This window comes from Homarus americanus, unplaced genomic scaffold (assembly GCF_018991925.1).
Source record: "Homarus americanus isolate GMGI-L3 unplaced genomic scaffold, GMGI_Hamer_2.0 scaffold51859, whole genome shotgun sequence".
Classification (NCBI taxonomy): Eukaryota; Metazoa; Arthropoda; class Malacostraca; order Decapoda; family Nephropidae; genus Homarus; species Homarus americanus.
In genome coordinates, this window is record NW_024711292.1 from 792048 (window position 1) to 816283 (window position 24236).

Consider the following 24236-nt stretch of genomic DNA (forward strand, 5'->3'; position numbering starts at 1 on the left):
TTATAAGTCTCTATATCTCTCTCTCTCTCTCTCTCTCTCTCTCTCTCTCTCTCTCTCCCCCACGGGTACCGTAAAGACAGGCTCGTGAGCTGTCATCTCCAGCCACTACATAAGTCACCCCTCGTCCACCCGCTTTCTCTTTCTTGCGATCATGTTATCGCTCAACTTTAAGAAAATAAGGAGTCTGCAATAGGCCGGTTGGCCTGTGCATGGCAGCTCCTGTCGAGAGTTACTACCACTCTATCATCCATGAATCTATCTAGCCCGTATAGTACCTGCCTCCCCTTGACATGTTCTTTACCTTTTTCTCTGTCTTTATCATTTTCTTTATTTCCATGTACAGTATAGTACAGCCAGTGTCAAAAGTTTGTTTGAAGCAGTTTGACCCCAAATGAGATAAAAGAGCACACCGGTACCAAACGACAGTCAGGGTTTATAAGTTATGAGACTCACTCCCGTGACAACAGTTTCACTGCTTCAATCTTTAGACCCTGATTGTACAGTACAGTATATGGTGTGTATACCTGCACTGTTTACTGTGTGTGTTAAGTTCCTGCATTTTATCTACATCACTTGTATACCTGCAGTGTACCAACGATGATTTTACTGAATATTTTCCTCAAAGCCACCCACTAGAGATGGCCATGCCGAGGGAAGGAGGCCAGTGGCCTGTGTAAGATGCCTCCGTTGTTCTTGATAGTCTTGTCAAGGGTTATTTTGAAGCCAGTGCTGTTCGTGGTTCCACAGCTTGGGCTGGTAGACCGTTCCTTTTGTCTACCAACCTCTATGCGAAAAAGTGTTTCCTTATATTCGTTTAGCATAACTTGGGGCGCTTGTCCTCTCGTGTTAGTGGTGTATGTATGTAGGTACATACTTACTGTATGTATGTATGTATGAGCTCTCCTTCAATTCTCTTCCGCTTGTGTCTTGACATAAATTATTTTTTTTCCTGAGCGTTTTGGTCGAATATCATATAATCGCCTCTATATATATATATATATATATATATATATATATATATATATATATATATATATATATATATATATATATATATATATATATATATATATATATATATATATATATATATATATATATATATGTATAATGGTTGCCCCTCGTATACGAGGATGGCCGGCCCAAGGGCCACCTCGGCGTGAATTTGTTTAAGGTGTAGAAGCTGTCGCCAACACAACACCCCACATCCTGTTAACGAGTCGCATGACCCAGTGTCATGGAATAGTCCGAGAAGACCGGACAACTCATCAACTGCACAGGCTAAAAATTTCCCCGGAACATGATCCGCAAGTTAATTAACATCCAGGTCCCAATTACTGCTGGGTAGACAGTGGCAAATGATGTAAAGAAACTTTCTCACGGTTTTACCCTGCCCGGGGATCGAAGCCGGGTCCACTTGCTTGCGAGGCAAGAATGCTGACCATTACACACAATCCCTCTCCCTTTGTGGACCAACTGCTCATTTAAAAAACAATTATAATTCGTGTGATGTAATAATGATGATCCGTGTGAGAGAATCTTCACCTGTTGGGAGGACATAATTCAACAAGTTATTGACCGATGCCTCACATCACTCTCTCGCTCTTTCCCTCCCTCTCTTCCTCACTACACCCCTCTCTCACTCTCCCTCCCTCTCTTCCTCACTACATCCCTCTCCCCATTCCTCTCGACCCCCCTCACTCTCTCCTTCCTTTCCTCAATACTCACCCTCCCTACCTCACTTCACTTTCTCACTACACCCCTGCCTCTCGCTAACTACACTCTCCCTTACTCCCACATTACATTCCTCCCTCCCTCGCTACACTCCCTCCCTCACTACACTCCCTCCCTCACTACACTCCCTCCCTCACTCATTCATTTAACCCCTACTCCCTGCTTCCCTTCCACACTATATGCCCTCCGTCACTCCTTCCCTAACTCCACTCAGTCTCTCCTTCTCTCTATCCTTTCATCATTTCTCCACCACACACCCTTCCCCCAGCCCTCCTCTCTGACGTAATTATGTCTTAAAGGGAGTGTTTCTGTCTGGGGTAGACCTCTCACTCTAAACGTGTGTGTGTGTGTGTAGTTACTTACGTATGGGTGAGTACATTATGTATGGTAACGTATACCTTTGACTGTCCCTGTATCAGTATTTGTGTATATTACATAAACAATTCACTATAATGATGTGGATGGAGGGAGTGAGTGAGGGAGGTGATGGAGGGAACGAGAGAGGGAGTGACGGGAAAAGGAGTAGAATGCTGAAGGAAGTGAGAGGGATTTAAGGAGAGAGAATGAAGATCATAAAAACTACATATTGGCACAGACGTATACAACCAGAGAACAAAAGACATCTACAATACACTATTACAGATGCGGGGCATAAAAAATAACAACACGATCTTCAGTTATAAATCCTTATTAATTCACGATAAGAAAATAATTAATACTCGTCTTTATTACACGCAAGTACAGTAAATATATTTCAGGGTAGGTTAAGTGATCTAGAGTTTTTTAAGTAGTGAGTTTTGTATCGCTTTAAAGTGTTAGACCAAAATCTGTTGTTGTTTTGAGAGATAATTTTGTGTTAATTTTAATCTCTCTCTCTCTCTCTCTCTCTCTCTCTCTCTCTTCATTTATTCTCTGTTTCTCTCATTTCATTTATTGATCTCAAGATAGAGAGAGGGAAAGGTAGAGAAAAAGAGTGAAAGAGAGATAGATAAAGACAGACAGACAGAAAAAGAGATAGGCAGACAGGGAGAAAGAGACAGCCAAGTTCAGGTACAATCTGCTGAAACACTGATCCTCATTTTACTTCAAATTTATAACACTTTTCTTTAGTGCTAGATAGATTTCATGACCGTCTAACATTTGAAGAATGGTGTCTTGAATAGGCTGGATGACAGTGCTTCAGTGAAATGTTTTGGTCGTTTCTGTTAGGGCCAACAATAACAATGTTGACCTCAGTTGTACCACACATGTGTCGTTCATTGTCTGTGATTGATGGTCTTGTATAAGTATCGCACACAAAGTCCACACGTCTACCATGAGCACACAACTTTGACAGCAGGGCTTCACCCACCCCGCCATAGGTAGCAGGGAGAACTGACAAAGATCTGATGAGAAACATTGCATCTATAACACAAGCATCGACTATGGAAGATGGCTGACTATTTACTTTCGTTTCAATTTTCTTTAGGAGTGCTGTACAGACTTTCCTATTTTATTGATTAATTCGTTAAGATGTGCCAGAGATGCAGGTACAGGGGTGATAGGGTAACTCTTGGACCTTCATATCTTAACCAGTTACCTTGACTTTTACTTCCTCTGTTGCAAAATTCTTCACACTGGTTTTTCAAATCTACTAGCATCATTTAAGCCGTCTGTTACGAACTCATCACACCACTTCTGGCCAATATCAGTACACTGTGTCATATCTTCTTTCACTTTTTCTGAAGCTGCACAGCCAATTGAAATGCAAGACAGATTTTTGTCATTAACAGGTTCATAGTGATATCTTATAGAAAAAAGTACAGCGTTTAATGGCAAAATCTCATCACTCAGTTTTAATACTGACCACTAAATTATATTTCAGTATTATTTATATAGAATGATAAAAATACACGGAAATGGTTAATCTTGACAAACTATTCCTGTAAACATAGAAAATATAGCTCTCAGACTGTTATGTACAATTTTTAACCCTTGCCACAGGGTTTTGGCCAGGCTGTATCAAGTAAGAAATTGTATTTTGACTTACTCATATAATATACATTTAAAAAATACCATCAAACCTTTTGGCCTCAGACGGGTGATTAACCCCCAAACAGCTCTTGGACTATTGGGTTAGAGCTTACGGCGAGATCTCTAGGTTCATTAAGTTGTAACGTGAAACTATTGTAAGTTTGTGTTGGAGCACTACTGTTTTATGGCCATCTTATAGAAGTTCCCTTCCTCCTCTTCCTCCCCCTCCACTACCATTATCATCATCACGCACTACCACCATTGTTATCACTTATCGCTATCATTATCATCATCATTACTCACTATCACCATTATTATTATTTTCGTCACTATCATCATTATCATCACTATCATTATTATCATCATCATCAGTATCATCACTTTTGTCATTATCGTTGTCACTATCATCATTGTTATCACTAGCATCACTATTGTCATTATTATATAACTATCATCACTATTGTCGTCACTATTGTCATCATCACTCGCTATCACTATTATTATCACTCATCATTATCATCACTCATCATCACTTCCATCACTGTCGTCATCACTATCATCATTATCATTACTATCGTCATCGCTATCATTGTTATCATTATCACCATCATCATCACTATCATCATCGTCGTCACTACCGTCATCGTCACTATTATCACTATCCTCCCCTACTCATTCGCATTGTTCAGTTACTCACCCACACTTGGTTATTTCCTAGTATCGTAAATTCTGAAGTGATTTGGTATACTGCACGAGAAACCTCCATATAGCGGACTTCTGTCTCCATATAATCCGTTACCCACTTAAACGAGAAACTCCAACGCCATCTACAGTATGTGTAGTGAGGGAAGTGGTGTTGGTGGTGACGAGGTATTGATGAAGTGTAATCCCTTGTGGTGGCCGATATGGCACTCGCCTCCTGGACAATGGGGCTCAGGTTCTTAACAGGATAATAATTTCTTGGTAGTCATCGGATCACTACTGGCGGACGTCTCTGTCTAATTGATGGACCGTAAATTGTATCTTCAGTACACTATTAGTGTGTGTCTCAGAAAAATGTCTACACCACTACCTTGCAGATTTTCGTGGAGATCGCGTGAACATGCTTCTCTTATAACAACAACAAAATGTCCTCACTTGTACAGTCCCGGCCAAAAGTCTTGTGTTAGGCAGTTTTGGCTAACCAGGTTATGTGGCACCGTCGGAGACACGCACGCACGAACACACATGGCGTGTGCCAGAAACCCCGATTATGTGAACAATTCATGATATGGCATCTATATGTACATATCCTCTTTGAACTTCACTACTTACCGAGGATCAATGGTACAGTTGAGGAAATGTGTTCCTACGCCCCCTGTGGTAACCCGTGTCTCCCAATGACACCGTCGTAGTAGTAGTAGTTGTATCACTATTTTTGATTGAATGGATGTTGGTCGTGTAACGACGAACGTGACTGGTAGATAGCAATGCTAGTCATATAGGTTGGCCGTTTGGAGACACCTCAACGGTGTGGGAGAGTTGACGGAGATAATGTGTTTTTTCCTTCTGTTTGTGTTATAAATATATACATATATATTTTTTCTTTGGAAGTAACGTGTTTTGTTTCTATCCTCATGTACAACACTTTTATATCACCAAATATTTAATACTCAATTCAAATTAAAAGCGATGCAACATTGTTTACTTGAACCAATTTTACCAATTGGAACATAGAACACTCTCAAACAAAGTAATGCTTAAACTGCGTGTGTGAGTGTGTGTTAGTCAGGGGGTGGGGGATGTCCACATCGTGTTTTATGTTCTCTTTCAATGTTCTCTTTCAAATTACTATAGAACCCTGTAATGTGTAAGGTTAATATCTCAAATGTGGCACTTGATTATACTAAAAATAGTTGTAAGATTGTCAATGATGTGTGAAATTGAGGAAAAATTGACTAGAGCACCTCACTCCTGTCGCTCTGTTGTCTGGAACCATCACCAACCCTCTCCCATCAGGAACCCTCTCGGTTGTGACTTGAAATTAAGTATCTCTTTATGCAGCGTTTTTTATACCTATCCTCCTGACACTCACATAAGACAACTCATATCATCTATACATGGTGTAGTTCAAAGCGGATGTGCACATAGACACGCCATAGAATGTAAAATTGTTTGTTCACATGATCAAGGTGTCTAGCAGACGGTGCAACGCGGTGTGTGTGTGTGGGGAGGTATTTCGTCTGTGCTAGCAAATACATTGGTGGAAATAATTATAAATGGTATTCGTTGGTTTGTTCCTGACATTGCTGGCAACACGGCAATCTAGGCATGAAATGCGTCCTTTAAACCACAGCGCGATAGTTCCACCATGTGTTCTTGCGCGTGTCTCCGACGCTGCCATAACCAGGTTAGCCCAAACTGCCTGGCACAGGCAATGTTACTTTTCCTTTTATCCTCTTCACCACTGATCGACTTAGCCGCTTGGGCGGTCGTCCACGTCTGTGTTACGCACTGTTGTCAATTACTGGGCAAGCACTGGCTCCTGAATGTATCTAATCCTGCTCCAGTGTTGGTCAAGACTGATCTTGAAACAGCTCACACTCGGTGCCGTCACAACACTCTGGCAGGTTGTTCCAAGAGTTCACAATTCTCAATCCGAAAAAGTTCGCCCTCACAGTTTTTTGGACTTGCGGCTTCTTCAACCTTGAGCTGTGGCCCCTTGTGGGGCGGGCGTCCGCCAGCTCCAGGTATGGACACTCGACTGAGTAGTGTCCTTTGAGATTTTTATACACCTCAGTTAAGTCACCCCTTGCCCGTCTGTAGTATAAGCTAGGCAGTTGCAGGCGCTCTAATCTCTCTGGATAGCTGAGTTGCCGAAGAGCAGGCATCAGTCTGGTGGCCCTCCTTTGGACATTTTCAATCAACTGACCAGACGGGGTGACAGTACTCCAGGCGGGGAAGCACCTCACTCTTTTTTTTTTTTTTTTTTATCCTCTTCGCCACTGATCGGCTTGTTAGCCGCTTGGGCGATCGGTCACGTCTCTTTTCCTTATATTCACCAAAGGTCGGCTCGCGCCCGGGCGATCGGTCACGTCTCTGTCACGCACTGTTGGCAAATACTGGGCATGCACCGGCTCCTGAATGTACCTGAACCCGCTCCAGTGTTGGCCAAGTCTTGTCTTGAAAGAGCTCACACTCGGTGCCGTCACAACACTCTCTGGTAGATTGTTCCAAGAGTTTACAACCCTCACTCCGAAAAAGTTTGCCCTCACGGTTTTCTGGACTTGCGGCTTCTTCAATCTTGAGCTGTGACCCCTTGTGGGGCGAGCGTCCGCCAGCTCCAAGTAAGGGCACTCAACTGAGTAGTGCCCCCTGAGATGCTTATAAACCTCAACTAGGTCCCCCCTTGCCCGTCTGTAGTATAAGCTAGGCAAGTTCAGGCGCTCCAATCTCTCAGGGTAGCTGAGGTGCCGAAGTGCTCTTGAAGATCGTTACGAGGAACGGACCGTCTAGATATCTGAACGACCTTCTTATACGACCTAATAGTTTAGTTGCTTGATTCACCTTCTTCTCACAATGGCCCAACACACTGTCCTGCGTGGTAACCCGCTTGTCACGGGCACACATGACGATTTCGTACCAGTAATCAACACAGACTGCTTGCGATCACGCAGAAAGTCTCCGATACACGCTAGGACGCTTTCCCGAATCCTGTACCCTCCCAGTTTAATATCCGCCTTTCAAGGAATACGCTGAAAGAAAGTCTTGGCATAATATAGGTATATATTGTCGATATTGCCAACATGTTCCAGAATTTCGGTCGAAACATCCAGTAACTTGAGTAATTGTGTTAAGCAGGAGCGTCGGGCATAAAACCGTGTTGGGAATCCTTTGCAAGGTTTTTTCGTAGTAGATGTTCCATCATGGCATCTCTTATAATGCTCTCAAGTACTTTACACACTATGCTGGTCAGGCTCACTCGTCTATAAATATTCGTGGAGTGACGATCACCCTTCTTGAATATAGGACTCACATAAGTCTTTTTCCAATTACTGGGGACATTTGCTCATCCAGGCATTTGCAGAACAGGATCTCCAGGGGCTCAGCATGCTCGTTGCACAACTTTCTTAGCACTTTGGGATACACCGTGTCAGGGTTGGGAGTCTTATGAACCTCCAGCTTTGACAATGTATTTCTTATGTCCTCTTCTGAGAACACAATGTGGGTCATCTCTGAGTCAAACCGTCTGTCCTCAAACGCAGGAAGATTGTTCATATATTCTCTTGTGAACACCGAGGAAACAAAACTGTTTTTATTATTATTTTTTTTAATAAATTGTTATAAAAGAGAAAATTCAAATACAAAATTTTAACATATTGCATGTACATGGATTAAAATCGCCTAATAATACTTATAAATTTACTTATAGGCTACTTTAAAAAATTTTCTCCTACTTTTTTAATTGCAAAGTCTTTGATTAAGTCTTCAAAACTAATCTGCCGTAAAAAATCTGCTTCTATGCTTAGCAGAGACAAGACATCCAACCTCTCTTGTTGCATAGTTGTTCTGTATGGATTTTTAATATGCTTCAGTTAAGAAAACGAACGCTCAGCTGTACAATTTGTGAGAATAAATGTTAAAAATATACGAAATGCAATTTCTACATTTGGAAAAGCACATTCAAGTTTGTCTTCTAAAATTATTTTATAAAGTTCAGCGTGACTGAATCCGGTTTTTACAGTTTCAGTTGCACTGAACTTATGGCGCACATATGAGTGAAACTGCTGAAGCTCAGTAGAGAAATTAATGTCCAAGTCCTCTGGGTAAGCATCAATTAGCCTTTGAGAACACTGAACACTGAACATACCTCTTAGTTTCAGTAGATGATGATTCAACATTTGGTACATCACTTAGAAAAGAAAATCTGTCCGCTATTTTTATGTACACCTCCTCTTCTTCTCATCTGGGATTCGAGTTTGTCAACAATTGTGTAAAATGTGGCTGTCTGCATAAGAGAGAGAGAGAGAGAGAGAGAGAGAGAGAGAGAGAGAGAGAGTGTGTGTGTCTTTTTGTAATTTCAGATCATTAATTAGCTCCTGCTGTCCTCACAGAGGTATAATTAACCAGAAAAGAGACAGCCCCCCCCCTTAACACTTCCACCCACCTAGAGGCAGCTCATAACCTATATGTCCGTCATTGACAAAAATTAAATACACAGGCAAAAAATAACCCGAGCACAGTTCAGCTTTGTGTTAAAAATAATGGTTGTATATATAGACAGGCCAGTTTAAGACGTCCATGAGTATTCTTGGGGCTATTTACATACAAACACAAAATTCCATCTCTCTCTATCTTAAAAAAACGGTGCTGTGCATAATAAAAACACAGTGTTCCATCTTTGGGAGGTGAGGGGCCGACTACTGAGGTTAACCCGCCCAAATTCCATCTCTGTGGCATTTTTGGGGTGGTATACCAAATTTTGTATATATTACCTTCAAAATTGTAGCTGTGTATAGCGAACATCCACACACACACACACACATCTAATAATAACAGTTAATACATATGATACCTCTTCGAATCCTCACCAATATACGGCCACCATAACACAGAACTGGCGGTAACCATGACAACCATAGGGGATGATCTCCATAGAAGGAGTGAGGAAGGGAAGGCGATGGTGGGAGAGTGGAAGAGAGGAGGGAGGGAAGAAGAGAGAGAGAGAGATGAGGGAGAGAAAGAGAGGGTGAGAGGAGGGAGGAAAGGAGGGGGTGGATGAAATTGGTTGATTGATTGATTCTAATAATTACATCCCTGAGGGTGGGAGAGAGAGAGAGAGAGAGAGAGAGAGAGAGAGAGAGAGAGAGAGAGAGAGGGAAGGAGAGGTGTGAGAGTCGGAGGGAAAGAGAGGTGTGGGAAAGAGGGAGGGAAGGATAGGTGTAGGAGAGGTGTGGGAGAAATGGAGGGATGGAGGGAAGCAAAGGGTTGGAGGGAGGGAGGGAAGGGAGGGAGAGTGGGAGGATGTAGAGGGAGGCAGAGAATGAGAAGGTGATAAGGAAGAATGTAAGAGATGAGGGTATGGACGTGAGGAAGAAAGAAAGAAAGAAAGAAAGAAAGAAAGAAAGAAAGAAAGAAAGAGAGGGAGGGAGAGAATGACAGGGTGGCGAAGAAAAGAGAGGGGGGGGGGCGAGGGAGAGGCTGACGTAAGTCTAAATTGGGCTCCTACCGAATCACTTTTGAAGTTGTAAGGTGACTTCGTTTGTGATGTAATGAGCAGACATGGGGCGATTACATCGGTAATGTAATCGATTACGATTACATGGTAATTTTATGATTACTATTATGAATACAATATAACTGGATGTAATCGATTATGATTACATGATACATAATCATGATTACAATCATGGTTGCTTCAAAAGGACTGTGCATAAATAAACAAATGTACTACAAAAACTCAATTTACTGAACTGTTTGTCAATCTGGTATAATTAAATCATATTTTCTGAGAGATGAAAAAGGTAGACAGACATAATGCACTATACAGTACATAATGGTGCTGACGGTTAATAGACAAGAACAAATAAAAATTATTAATAGATGGATCTAAATGTTCATAAGATAAATATTGAAATAATAAAATTAGAAATGTATCTGACCTAAATAACTCTAAGTGTTCCGAAGTTTTGAAATATTATTAACACAAATGCTTATATTTTGTTACTAGCACCTAGAGTATTACAGACATAATATGGATGGTGAATGTTTGCCGAGTCATATAAGGGACTGAATGTAGATGACTATTGAAAATCATGAGCTCAGTATTGTATGAAAAGGAAATGAAGTACCGGAATGTACTTACTATTGAAATCGTGAAAGTAATCGTGATTATGACTACATTTTGAATGTAATCGATTATGATTATGATTACTTTGCCAAACACAAGACTGTAATCGATTACGATTGCTTAAAAAACTGTAATCGATTGTAATCAATTACGATTACAGATTACGATTACCCCATGACTGGTAATAAGTATATAACAACTTTATCTGTGCCTAACTGAACTATGAATTCGGGGTCCCTTAGGTTATGTTAGGTTACGTTACGTTACGTTACGTTACGTTGTTACCTGAGGTCAGGTTCGGTTCGTGTTACCTTTCCAGACAAACTTAGTCTATCATTGTCATGTCTGAAGGATGGCGCACGCCCGCGGCCTCCCACTCCAAAATTTTCGGGCTTCTGTACCAATTCTGCCAATTTTTTATAACTCCCCGGGACTACAATTTTTAGTTTCAGTCATCCGTCCCAGTTTCTGCCTACCCCTGGCCTTCCTACCTATTAACCCATTGAGTACGAATCTAAACCCCCGATGACAGTGAAATAATTCATCGATTAAGTTATTTTAACCCCTTGAGTACGTTACCTTGACCCCCATAACCACGATATTTTTAACCTTTTAAATGAGATGACTGAATCCCATTGACTAGCTACGATTTTAATCCCCTGAGTACCGTTGAATTAACCCCTCGAGTACGATGATACAGTACTCATGATGTTGACATTGTACTCAACATGGGAGGGGAGGGAGTTATGTACATTTCTACTATCGTCTCTTATAAATCATATGGTTAAAGTAACTCATATTCCTTTTTTATTTTCTCTCTATAAACTTCCAACTTAGAATCAAAAAGCGTGTGTGGAATTCTCTGGTATAGGAGGAGATAATGCCCTCACGTTCTGCTCTGTAAGTCTTGAGGTGACCCCCCTGGCTACTCCCTATCAAGTGTCTCTTCAGCCTCCCGGTGGGAACTGGGGAAGAGGTGAGGAGAGGGAGGAGATGAGGAGGGGGTAGAGGTGAGGAGGAGGGGTAGAGGTGAGGAAGGTGGATAGAGGTGAGGAGGAGGAAGATGTGAGGAGGGGGGGTAGAGGTAAGGAGGGGGTAGAGGTGAGGAGGGGGGAAAGCTACGGTGGGGGAGAATGATTTTGTTTTACATGGATGGGAGGGAGTGGGGGGAAGAGAGCCCTCGACTTGTCAGGCTTTTAAAGATTCTCTCCCTCCCCACGGTCCTCCTCCTCTTACTTAACACAAATCCACTTCTCCTCTACTTTCCTTCTCATCTCTCTCCTCCACCTCTTACCCAACCCCCTCCCCTCCCCTCCTTTCCTCCCACACCCCCATCAACACATACATTACAATCATATATCAAAGGTATTACAACTTCACTAAATACGTACTCACAAAGATTTATAACATTAAGATAAAGAAGGAAATTTCTTAGATACTTATGCCTTTTCATCGACGTGTGTGTGTGTGTGTGTGTGTGTGTGTGTGTGTGTGTTGAAAATTAGTTACCAGGATTAATATCAAATTTATATTTATATCAAAGTTTGGTTATTACATACTCTAGTTGTTGTCAGAGATATCACAGGTTGCTGTCGTATGAAATGAGCACCAGTTGTAACAGTCAAGCAGTCAGTCAGTCAGTCAGTCAGTTCGTTAGTTAGCTTGTTATTAATTAGATAATATGTTAGTCAAGAGAGACTTCTAGTAAGCTAGTGCTACAGACACACACAAAGCCCTAGGAAGGAAGAATAAAATTTTATTCTAGGTCCCCAGAGATACAAAACCTTGGCGGATTAGTAAAAACACCACGAGGACATTTTAAAGTGGAGGATTGTTGTCGCTAAGCCGCGGATCTGAGTACGGCTGGATATCTTCAATATAAGGAGCCTGCAGCTCCTTCCACAGACATTCGGATTACTATTATAACAGAGAAGGGGCCGACAGCTCCTTCCCAGAGACAGACAGGGAGAGACAAAACTCAGAAGAAAGAGGAATCACGCTCTTTACTAGTCGAGATCGGGAGGGAGACTTCTCTCCCCACTCCCAGCACCGAGTCCCCAGCTAGCAGAGTCTCCCACAGGAGACAGAGTCCAGCCACACCTGCAGACATTCCCCAGCCACTGGGCCTCCCTCAGGTCACACATGAGTCATTGTCAGAGCGATCCATAGGGTGAGTTAATTACGGTGGGAAGTGTATCCATTTCGTGTTTGTGTCCGAGAGTCATTGTCTAGTAACTTCGATATAATGATTTATTAATGTGCCCATAGCATTGAGTTAACTAATAAATAGCTGTACTTAGAGTTGGTATTTAGAGTATTCCCCCTAAGAATATAATACCAAGTCAAAGTAACTAACCGGTCACGCTACCAAACTCCCTCACTTTACAATCCTGCAACTAAAATTCTTCCTATATTTCCTACTTTGAGTTTCACTTGTTATACAGAAGAGAAACGTGAACAATATCACACACATACACACACACACAGTCGCGGTCAAAGTCCCACACACACACACTTGATTAACCTCGTGAATAAAATATGACCCCCCATAATTTCCATCTGAAGTGAAGCTTATTGGAAGCTGTGGCGTCTGTCTGTCTGTCCAGCAATTTATGCCCCTCAGTCTCAAGATATAATCGAGGGTTTATGTGGCACAGAATTCGTTTATGTGGCACAGAAAGTGTTTAGGTACCACAGAAAGTGCTTTATATACAGTCAACTACTGAAGTCCGTTCGCCTCTCCCCCTGAACCACGAACCCCGAGAATCAGACTCATGAATTCGAATCATTAAGGACAGAATAATGTATCAGTCTATTGCCCCGGTTCACGCGTCTGAATCTCGGGGTTCGTGGTTCAGGGGGAGAGACGACAGAACTTTTGTAGGGGACTGTAAATGTGGCTCTTATGAGTAAAATTCTCTATGTCAGCTACAGATACAGTATTTTCAAAAACTGCAGTACTCGAAAGATTCAACCAAGTAAATATTGTTGTTGTTCATTTTGTAATATTCTGACTAAACAAACTGGTTTTTTTCATGTAATTCAGTTTGTATCATTTTGTAATATTCTGACTAAACAAACTGGTTTTTTTCATGTAATTCAGTTTGTATCTGTATTATTCTGGTTACATAAACAAGGCTGTTGCCAAATGCACTATTAAGAAATATTCTATCAACTAATATCGTAGTTTCTATTCACTATATATTTCACTTTATTGAAATACGTCGTCTCAGAAGCTATACAGTATAGTGAGCCTGGGGGTTAATTATCTATAGCTATAATATTAATAGTTTGACGCACACAAATATTGACTGCCGCCACTTGCCTCAGCTGTTAATATTATATAACTCACTTGTATCAAACCTTTCATGAATTTCCTTAAAAGGATGGAGTATTGAACATATTAATTAACTCCCTAAGTCAACTTCTCCGTGTGTTTGTACGAAGCATAGATCACATAGGGGACTAGCAGTGTGTGTGTAGGGGGGGGGGTGATTCATCTTATCTTAATTAAGTATACACTCCACCAATAGGTAAAGATCATACTCACACACACCGAGTCCTTAATAATATAAGTAATAAAACAAATAACCATCACTTCTGGTACTTATACAGTATAGTGATGATGGCTGAGACGGCGGTATCCACGACGTCGGCTTTCTGGTGGCAAGAATATTACACACACACGACGGAGACCACAACACTTACGTCACCCTGGTGGGGGGAATACGGGACAAAACCCACGATATTTATGACAGCAGAGGCGACGATAAGGACAGCTACCTTGGAGGAAGAGGAAAACGACAAGGAGGGAGAGGTTGGAGTTGTAGGAGGGAGTGCCACTATCCACGGCCCTCAATATCACAAACAAATACGGATCTTCCTTATCTTCATCATGATTTTCGTCTCAGTATTTGGGAACTCTATGGCCGTGAAACGCATCTATTCCAGGTGGGTTCCTTTTGTTACTAATCTATGTCGTGTGTGTGTGAAAAGAGAAGATGTTCATAGTATGTCGGTGGACCTAAAATTCGATGTCAAGCTAACTTCCGAGTTCCAGTTACCAATGTTCCGTGTTCCAGTTACCAATGTTCCGTGTTCCGGTTACTAATGTTCCATGTTCCAGTTACCAATGTTCTGTGTGTCCCAGTTACCAATGTTCCGTGTCCCAGGTACCAATGTTCCATGTTCCAGTTAATGTTCCGTGTTTCAGTTACCAATGTTCCGTGTTCCAGATGGTCAAGACAATCCAGGACCACAACCTTGTTCCTGCACCTCACTCTAGCTGACCTCTCTGTCACCCTCTTTACCATGGTCTCACAGGTCAGTCTACTAAATATGCATATTCAAGAGGGCAAAAAAAAAAAAATTATATATATATATATATATATATATATATATATATATATATTATATATATATATATATATATATATATATATATATATATATATATATATATATATATATATATATATATATATATATTGTATTAGGACGTCTGCGGATATAAAACTCATTATTACAACATTTTAGAAGAAACAATAAAAATTTACTGTATATGTGTTCAAGAAGCTCCACCAGATCCATCCACCTGGCTTGTTTGTTGACGTTTATGGCTAGGGAAACTAAAGAGCAACGCCATCAGTATAAAGTCAATAACGTAATAGTATAAACACAATGAAAGTTTCTCAGCGTCTTGTTTACGAATACAGCACTTTTATTTCCTGATGCTAATATACCCCTTTTGTTTTGTTGGCTACAGGTCTTCTAAATAACAAGCGAAGTGTTTTAAAATTCATTATGCCTTATGCCAAAACATAACAATGATGGCGATTCTCACAAGACGTCAAGTCGCTGTCAGAAACACTGGCAAGGTGAACAGAGGACAAAGTTTGACAGAGAAAAAAAAATAAAAAAACAGAGGTTAGAGAAAGAAAGAGATATACGGTATAGACAAACAGAGATATAGAGACAGAACGAGAGAGATAAGAAAGATGGAATGAGATATAAGCAAGAATCGTAAACAGAGAGAGGGAGAGAAGTATTTTTAAACATATAGGATAGCATTACTTTCTTCTATGTTTTTAATAATCGACTTAGGTTGAAAAATCCACCACCCTCCCATTTTCTATACTGTACATATACAGTTCAGTGATCCCTCGGTTAACGAACGCCTCGACTAATGAAATTTTGGTTAACGAATTACCTTCCATAAGATTCTTCACTTCGGTAAACGAAAAAAATTCGGTTAACGAATTCCTTACGAATTTTTCCCAACATGTTTTGCCCCTGCTTTCGCCTGCTCACCAGCTGTAGCATTAGTCCGCCAATACAGTAATCGGTTTTAGGGCTTAAATTTGCTACCATTTGAGTAAATATCAAGAAGGTTGTACTATTCAATAATTTTCCAAATCTTATATTAAAGTTTTTAGTCATTTTAACAATTATTTAACATAATTGAAGTACAGGGAACTAGTTTTCAGCGCGCCAAACAGCCGCTTGACTCCCCCAGAATGGCTTCACTTTGTGTCTCTGCTCAGTGGAGGAAGTATCTTGCTTGACTCTCTCTTGAACATAAACTATTTTTACGTTTTTACAGTACAATTATTGGTCATTCTGAAGTTTATTTTACATTTTGAAAATATATAATGCAGTGCAGTGTTGATTTAAAGAAAATAATCTTGAACTGCACCAAGTGAACTAAAATTTTAAGGGTGAAATGGCGGCATGGGGTGACCTCTCTTCCACCTCAATGCCTTCTCTTCTTCCTTCTCCTCCACCCCCATTCTAAATCCCATCCCATCATCAATAACTTCTTTATTATCAATTTACGACGGAAGTGTAATATAAGAAAATTATCATATAAAAAATAGTTTTATCGACTGAGTGTAGTGAATTCTGGAATTCTGTGGTTACTGTAAACTGCATAATTACCGTTATTCGCTGGTATTATTCAATGAGGAACACAGGTGGTGAATGATGGGATATTATCACTCTATACTGAATACATAAATGGTGTTTAATGAGTTATGAATCTTTCTATTTACTGAAGAAAAATATTGTAAAAATACAGCTTCTTCAACTACTATCTATCTATCTATCAATAAATGTGTGTGTGTGTGAGTGTGTGTGTGTGTGTGTGTGTGTGTGTGTGTGTGTGTGTGCCCTTCAACAATCAACCCACCACCAGCAGGTAATTGCATTAACCAACTACCTCATCCCTTACCTGACGTCGCAAAGGGCCAAGCCATCACCAGTTCTATAAGTTAATTAATCCTATACGATAACGTTACTAGTCCTCTCCTATAGTTACCTGCCGCCTCGTGGAAACTGGACCTCTAAACAGAATACCTTGTTTACGGTACCAGTGTGTGTGTGTGTGTGTGTGTGTGTGTGTGTGTGTGTGTGTGTGTGTGTGTGTGTGTGTGTGTGTGTGTCCGTCCCGCTCTTCACACCACCTACCTACTTACCTAACTGTTTCTCAGTTTTTATCTATCTCCTTTTCTCATACAGACTCTTCTCCCTCATACCGTCTGTTCATCGCTCCCTCTTAATCTTCCTCTTCTTTCTTTCCTCTCCACCTCTCTTCTTCTCTCCTTGCCATTTTCCATCCTTTCCTCTCCCCCATCCTTGCCAAACCTCCACTCCCCCCAACCCCTCTCCTTTAAATGAGAAAGTATTGTAGATGGACCGCGGAATAGGCTGGGACGTAACTTTAACGCCTCGAGAGATGGCCAACATCTATCTCCTCTCTAATTGAACCTTTAAAAGCCTTATAAATCGAGGGACTTCTCCTCTCATCCATACACTACCTCCCTCATAGTTAATTAGTTAGTAGTTTATTGACAAAATTATAAATACATGGTAAATATATACAATAAAATTCAAAATACATTTGTCCAACAAAATATTTTAAATCAAAACATAACTGCCTCTACTCCCTCTCTCTCTCTCACACACACACACACACACACACACACACACACTACCTCACTTTCCCTCATACACACACACACTGCCTCTCACTCTCCCTCATACACACACACACTGCCTCTCTTTCCCTCACACACACACACACACTGCCTCTCCTTCATATACACACACTGCCTTACTTTCCCCCATACACACACACACACACACTGCCTCTCCCTCATACACACACACACTGCCTCTCCTTCATACACACACACACTGCCTCTCCCTCATACACACACACTGCCTCTCTCTCTTGCAGGTCACGTGGGAGGTGATGGACCGCGAGTGGCTGGTCGGTGACGTGTTCTGCCGCCTCTACAAAGTGGTACAGACATTCGCCATCACCAGCTCCAACTTCGTCCTGGTGAGCATTGCGGTGGACCGGTATCTAAGTCTGGTGTATCCGCTGCGAGTCTGGCCCTCCCCACACCGCCTCGCACTAGTAGCTTGGGCGGCATCCCTTCTTCCGTCCCTCCCCAACGCCTACACCTTCCACCTGGTGCACGAGAACGACCACGCTTACTGCGTCTCCAAGTTTTACTCTGGCGAGCTGTCCACAAAGGTGAGTCATGAGGGTCATTATCCATGCGCAGGTGCGACAGGTGTATATGTTGATCATCATCTACACACAGGTGTACTGTACATGTTGATCATCTTCTACACACAGGTGCGACAGGTGTAAATGTTGATCATCATCTACACACAGGTGCGACAGGTGTACATGGAGATCATCTTCTACCCACAGGTGCGACTGGTGTACATGTTGATCATCTTCTACCCACAGGTGCGACAGGTGTACATGTTGATCATCTTCTTCATGATGACCGTGGCGCCCTTCGTGTTGCTGGTGTTGCTGTATGCCGCCATCTTGTTGTCGATGGTACGACACGACCGCCTGTATTACCGCCAGAGCCGCCCGCACCTACACGGTCACTCGGTGACCCTTGACCCTGACGACAGCAGCCCACCCTACCTGCAGCGTGGCCAGAGTGTGAAGGTCATCAGCGGGGGGAGGAGGAGGGAACAGCACCACCACCAGATCAGGGCCACTAACTCCCTCCTACCCCGGGCTAAAGTCAAGACCCTCAACCTGTCCATCACGGTCGTGGTGGCCTTCCTCGTCACCAACTTACCCTACATGACCTACGAGATGTGTATAGCCTTCCATATACCTGTCCATTTACAGCCCGAAGCCGTGGCCATCATGGGTATCGTGTCCGCCTCCAATAGTGCCATTAACCCCTTCATCTACCTCCTCTTTCAGTCCCGGGCGAGGCTGGCACAACACCTCATTTCTGCCTGTTGTCCCTGCACCTCCCGCCCTCTCACTGCCTCAACCCCTCCTCACCTCCGCGTCGTCTTCAGGAAGGGAACGACACCTTCCACTAACTCCTCCGCTGACGCCGCTGCCAAGCACAATGGTGGTCACATCGCCGCCCTTCTACACCACGATGACAACAACGATGAAGGCGCAGGTGTTGATGACAGCTCACACCACGACCCCAGCAGCTGCCCTCACTCCTCGCCCATCCCTGTTGTCCACGTCACCACCCACTCTACGCCCATGCTTGTCAACCCCCACTTCTCACCCACACAGGTCACTGTCCACACCACGCCCACCCACGTCACTGCCCACTCCACGGCACTCGCTCATCCCACGCCCTCCCACGTCACTGCCCACTCCACGCCCTTCCGCGTCACTGCCCACTCCACGCCCACACACGCCACTGCCCACTCCACGCCCATGCTTGTCACATCTCACTCCACGCCACCCGCCCACTCCACGCCCTTCCACGTCACTGCCCACTCCACGCCTACCCACGTCATTGCCCACTCCACGCCCACCCACGTCACTGCCCACTCCACGCCCACCCACGTCACTGCCCACTCCACGTCCTCCCACGTCACTGCCCACTCCACGTCTATGCTCGTCTACCCTCAATACACACCCCTGCCCACTGCCCAGGTCACTTCTCACACCACACCCATCCCCGTCACCACCTACCCCACGCCCGCCGCCCACATTACCAACCACTATTCACCTCACCACAAGGTCTGAGACTCTCAATCAGCCCACCACTCGCCATTTTACCCTCACGGTGAGTATACGACCTCCAGATGACACTTACGGGAAGCACGCAGTATATCGGGCTGAGACTAGGGGAGGAAAAAGGTCGTACTTCCAATATTTTACACTAAACGACCTGAGAACTACGACCAGGTACTACACATGAAACGTTGGTGTTTGAAAAGAGTGAGGGAACGAGGGGTAGTGAGAGACGCAGGAGAAGGAGGAAGACGAGGAGTAGGCAGCCAGTAGAACCCACCTACACTCATGTTAAGGTTATTTATTAGGTCCTTTGATGTTTATAAAGTCCCTTGGTGTTTACAAAGCCCCTTGATGCGTTTTATAAATTACTTGACCCTACCCCCCTCCAGCACCTAACCCCTTGACCCCCCCTCCACCCCCCTACCCCCCATGCCAGGAAAATAATCAACCCCAAACAATAACGAAAAAACAGTACAATTAAGCAAATTACTTAAACAGACCAAGTACAAAACAATTACCTGAAACATAGACAACATTTGTATAAAAAAATAAGTAATTTAATAGAAGTTATGGAGGTCGTAGTTATAGAGTGAAATAACTTAACCTAACCTAACAATAACCTTACTTCATCTTACACTAACCTAAATTAACTTAACCTGACTCAACCTAAGTTAACCTAACACTACCCTAACTTAACCGAACTTAATGCAAACCCTACGCCAACTTAACGCTAACGTAACGCTAACTTAACCTAGCCTAACTTAATCTTACCTTATGTTAAATTATGCTAACATAACTTAACCTAACACTAAGGTAACTTAACATAACATTAACTTAAAGTAACGCTAACCTAACCTATTCTATTTTAACCTAACGCTAAATTAACCCAACACTAACTTAGGCAAACATATTCTAACATAACATTAACTTAACCTACCGCCAACTTAACCTAACCAAACTTAACCTAACACTAACCTAACCTAACGCTAAGTTAGGTTAACCTAACCTAACCCTAAATTAACCTAACGCTAACATAACTTTACCTAACCTACCCTAACTTATCCTAACGTTAACCTAACACTAACCTAGCCTAACGCTAACATAACTTAACCAAACGCTAACATAACTTTACCTAACCTACCCTAACTTATCCTAACGTTAACCTAACACTAACCTAACCTAACACTAACTTAAAATAACGCTAAGATAACCTAATCTAACACTAACTTAAACTAACTTATCCTAACTTTAACCTAACACTAACCTAGCCTAACTTAACCTAACCTCATCTAACCTAACCTAACCTAATTTAACGTAAACTAGTGTTTATATTTCCCTGTACAGTACACATCATCCTGTCTTCAGTACAGTGAAACCTCCATATAACGGACTTCTGTCTCCATACAATCCGTTAGATGGAAGTTTCACATCTAACTGACCCTTGATTTAACAGACTTCCCTCTCCATATAGTCCGTTAAGTAGAGGTTTTTACAGTATTCACGTATTTCATGTATTTCCAGTTTGTCTTTTTTCTTAATTATGAAATGTTTGGTTAAAGTTGTTTTAATATCCTGTATGACCCAGTGACCACTTAACTGAACGAATATCTATGTGTCTGTCTGTCTGTCTGTCTGTAAGTCTTTCTACCTATTTACCTATCTATATAATAATAATAATAATAATAATAATAATAATTAACGGTTTATTGAAAGAGCTTGGCAGCCAGAAGGCTGAAAATATACAGTTACATATTTGGGGAATGGGTTACGAATTACAAATAATATACAAGTGACATAAGTGACACAAATAAGACATATAGTAACTTAGATGGGGATCAGCTCAAACTACAGTTCATTTCAACATAGTGACAGTGTAGGGAGCAGTGCTTACTGGGAGTGAATACACTGGTTTATTACATGTTATTGATAAATTTTACAATGGTTGGGACTGGGCTGTTCTTATAGCGATCAGTTCGTGCACGTATGGGCTGGATGCGGTTGTGGTGTCGAACAGCAATTCTCGGACAGGGGATCTCAGGTGGTAGTAGGGGCCGGTGTCGGGGATGGTGTAGAAGCTTCTTACCAAATTTGCAGATGAGGCCGTGGTGATGGTCAGTGAGAGTCGAAAGGGTCAGTGTGTTGAGCGCTTCTTGATATGTGGAGTAGGAAGGGGAGAGAATAATCTTGCATGCCCTCTTTTGCACTTTTTCTAGGTGTTTACGTTGTGTGGCATTTAGGGAGGAAGACCAGGTGGGGAGGCATAGGTGAGCTTGGGAAGTATGAATGTTGTGTATACACTGAGGAGCTCGTGTGCGGGAACTCCGAGGGACTTGAGTCGGCGGAGGAGGTGGAGACGGAAACTGGAGGATTTGACAACTTCACTGACGTGTGGTTTCCAATTTAGTTTGTTGTCTATGGTGACGCCGAGGAGCTTCGTGGAATCTACAACCTGGAGTGTGTTCGGACCTAGGGTAATGGAAGGAGGTGGGACAATGTCGGAGGAGAGGTTGATGTGCATAACCATGGTCTTGGTATGGTTGATGGTGACATGGTTGCTGGTGGCCCAGTTTTGGAGACTGTTCAATAAATCCTGGAAGGGCGGTATAGTTGGGAGCAGAATTGTTGACGCTGATCCCAATGGTGGAGTCGTCGACATATTTCCAGCGAGCAGGGGTTTCTCTTAGGGCATCATTGATGAGCATAAGGAAGCAGAGTGGTCCCATCTTGGTGCCTTGGGGGACGCCACAGGTGAGTGACTGAAAGGTGGAGACAGCCCCTCGGAAGCGTACAGCTTGGCGTCGGTCACTGAGGAAGTCTGTAAGCCATGGTATGAGACTTCTCCGAAGCCCGAGGTCAATAGCTTTGTTTATGATTATATTGTGGTCGACTAGGTCGAACGCTTTAGTGAAATCAATGAAGGCGACAGCTACAGACGTTTTTCGTTTCTCGAGATGGCGGTATATGTAATCGAGAAAGCTGACAAGACAGTGAGTGGTGGAGGAAGTTTTCATGTTGCCAAATTGCTGAGGGTCTACGACTCCTGCAATATCAGCATAAGCCCAGTCAAACACAAAACTTTCACAGATTAGGCTGGGTATTGGGGTGATTGCAATAGGTCGTAGCTGATTTAAGGATTGTGGGCTGGTTGACTTGAGCACTGGTGATACATAAGAGGTCTTCCAGTCAGCTGGGCATCTGGCTTGACTGAGAGAAGCATTGATGATGGAGCAGAGGGGTTTAGCAAGCTCCGGGGAGAACTCCTTGAATAGTTTCATTGGTAAGTCAATGGGGGTGGTAGAGCGTTTTAATTTTAGTTTGTCCAGGCGTTTTGCTACGTCAAATTCCTCTACTAAGTCAGTGGGAAGGGGGGCTGGTAGGTAAGCAGGGAGAGTGGTTGTGTCAAGCCGTGGGAGCGTCTGGCATATAGTAGCGAAATGGTTATTTGTTTGCTCAGCTGCGTCAACATTAGTGAGATGGCTAAGGGGGTATGTCTATCTGCCTTTATGACTGTCAATCTTTCTATCTATCTAAATATCTATCGATCTATTTATCTGTTTTATTGTCTATTTATCTATGTTTGTCTGTCAGTCTTTTTATTTATCTAACTAGTTATCTGTCTATCTGTCTGTCTGTTTGTCTATCTAGCTAGTTATCTATCTATCTATCTATCTGTCTATTTATCTATGTAGCTAATTATCTATATATCTATGTCTATTTATCTATCTAGCTAGTTATCTATCTATCTATCTATCTATCTATGGCAACTACCCTGAAAATATCTCAAATTACCTTTAATATGAAAGACAATCAGAAAAATTACACCAGTCATCTGAAATACGGCCCTATATAATGCTTGACCTTTACCTTTCCGACTAATATAATTTGCATAGGTAATGTTAATATGATGTATGTATTGTGCAGTCAACTACTACTACTACTACTACTACTACTACTACTACTACTACTACTACTACTACTACTACTACTACTACTACTACTACTACTACTACTACTGTGAAAAGTCTGTTCGTCTCTCCCTCTGAACCACGAGCCCCGAGATTCAGACTGTGATATTCTGATATTTGTAAGTCATTTTTATTTTCTTAGTCCTATGAATGATAACCCAGAGAGAGAGAGAGAGAGATTACATTTATGACAAGACACATATAGCCTATATATACAGGTATATACAGTACGCTAAGACGTAAACAGACACACACATACAGAGTTTTGGGACACCCTATACACTGAGACGTATATACACAGACTTTTGGGACACCCTATACACTGAGACGTAAACACACAGACTTTTGGGACACCCTATACACTGAAACGTAAACACACAGACTTTTGGGACACCCTATACACTGAGACGTAAACACACAGACTTTTGGGACACCCTATACACTGAGACGTAAACACACAGACTTTTGGGACACCCTATACACTGAGACGTAAACACACAGACTTTTGGGACACCCTATACACTGAGACGTAAACACACAGACTTTTGGGACACCCTGTACACTGAAACATAAACACACAAAACCTAAGGACTTTTGGGACACCCTGTACACTGAGACGTAACAGACACACACATACATACATACATACGAATTTCAAAATAGATAG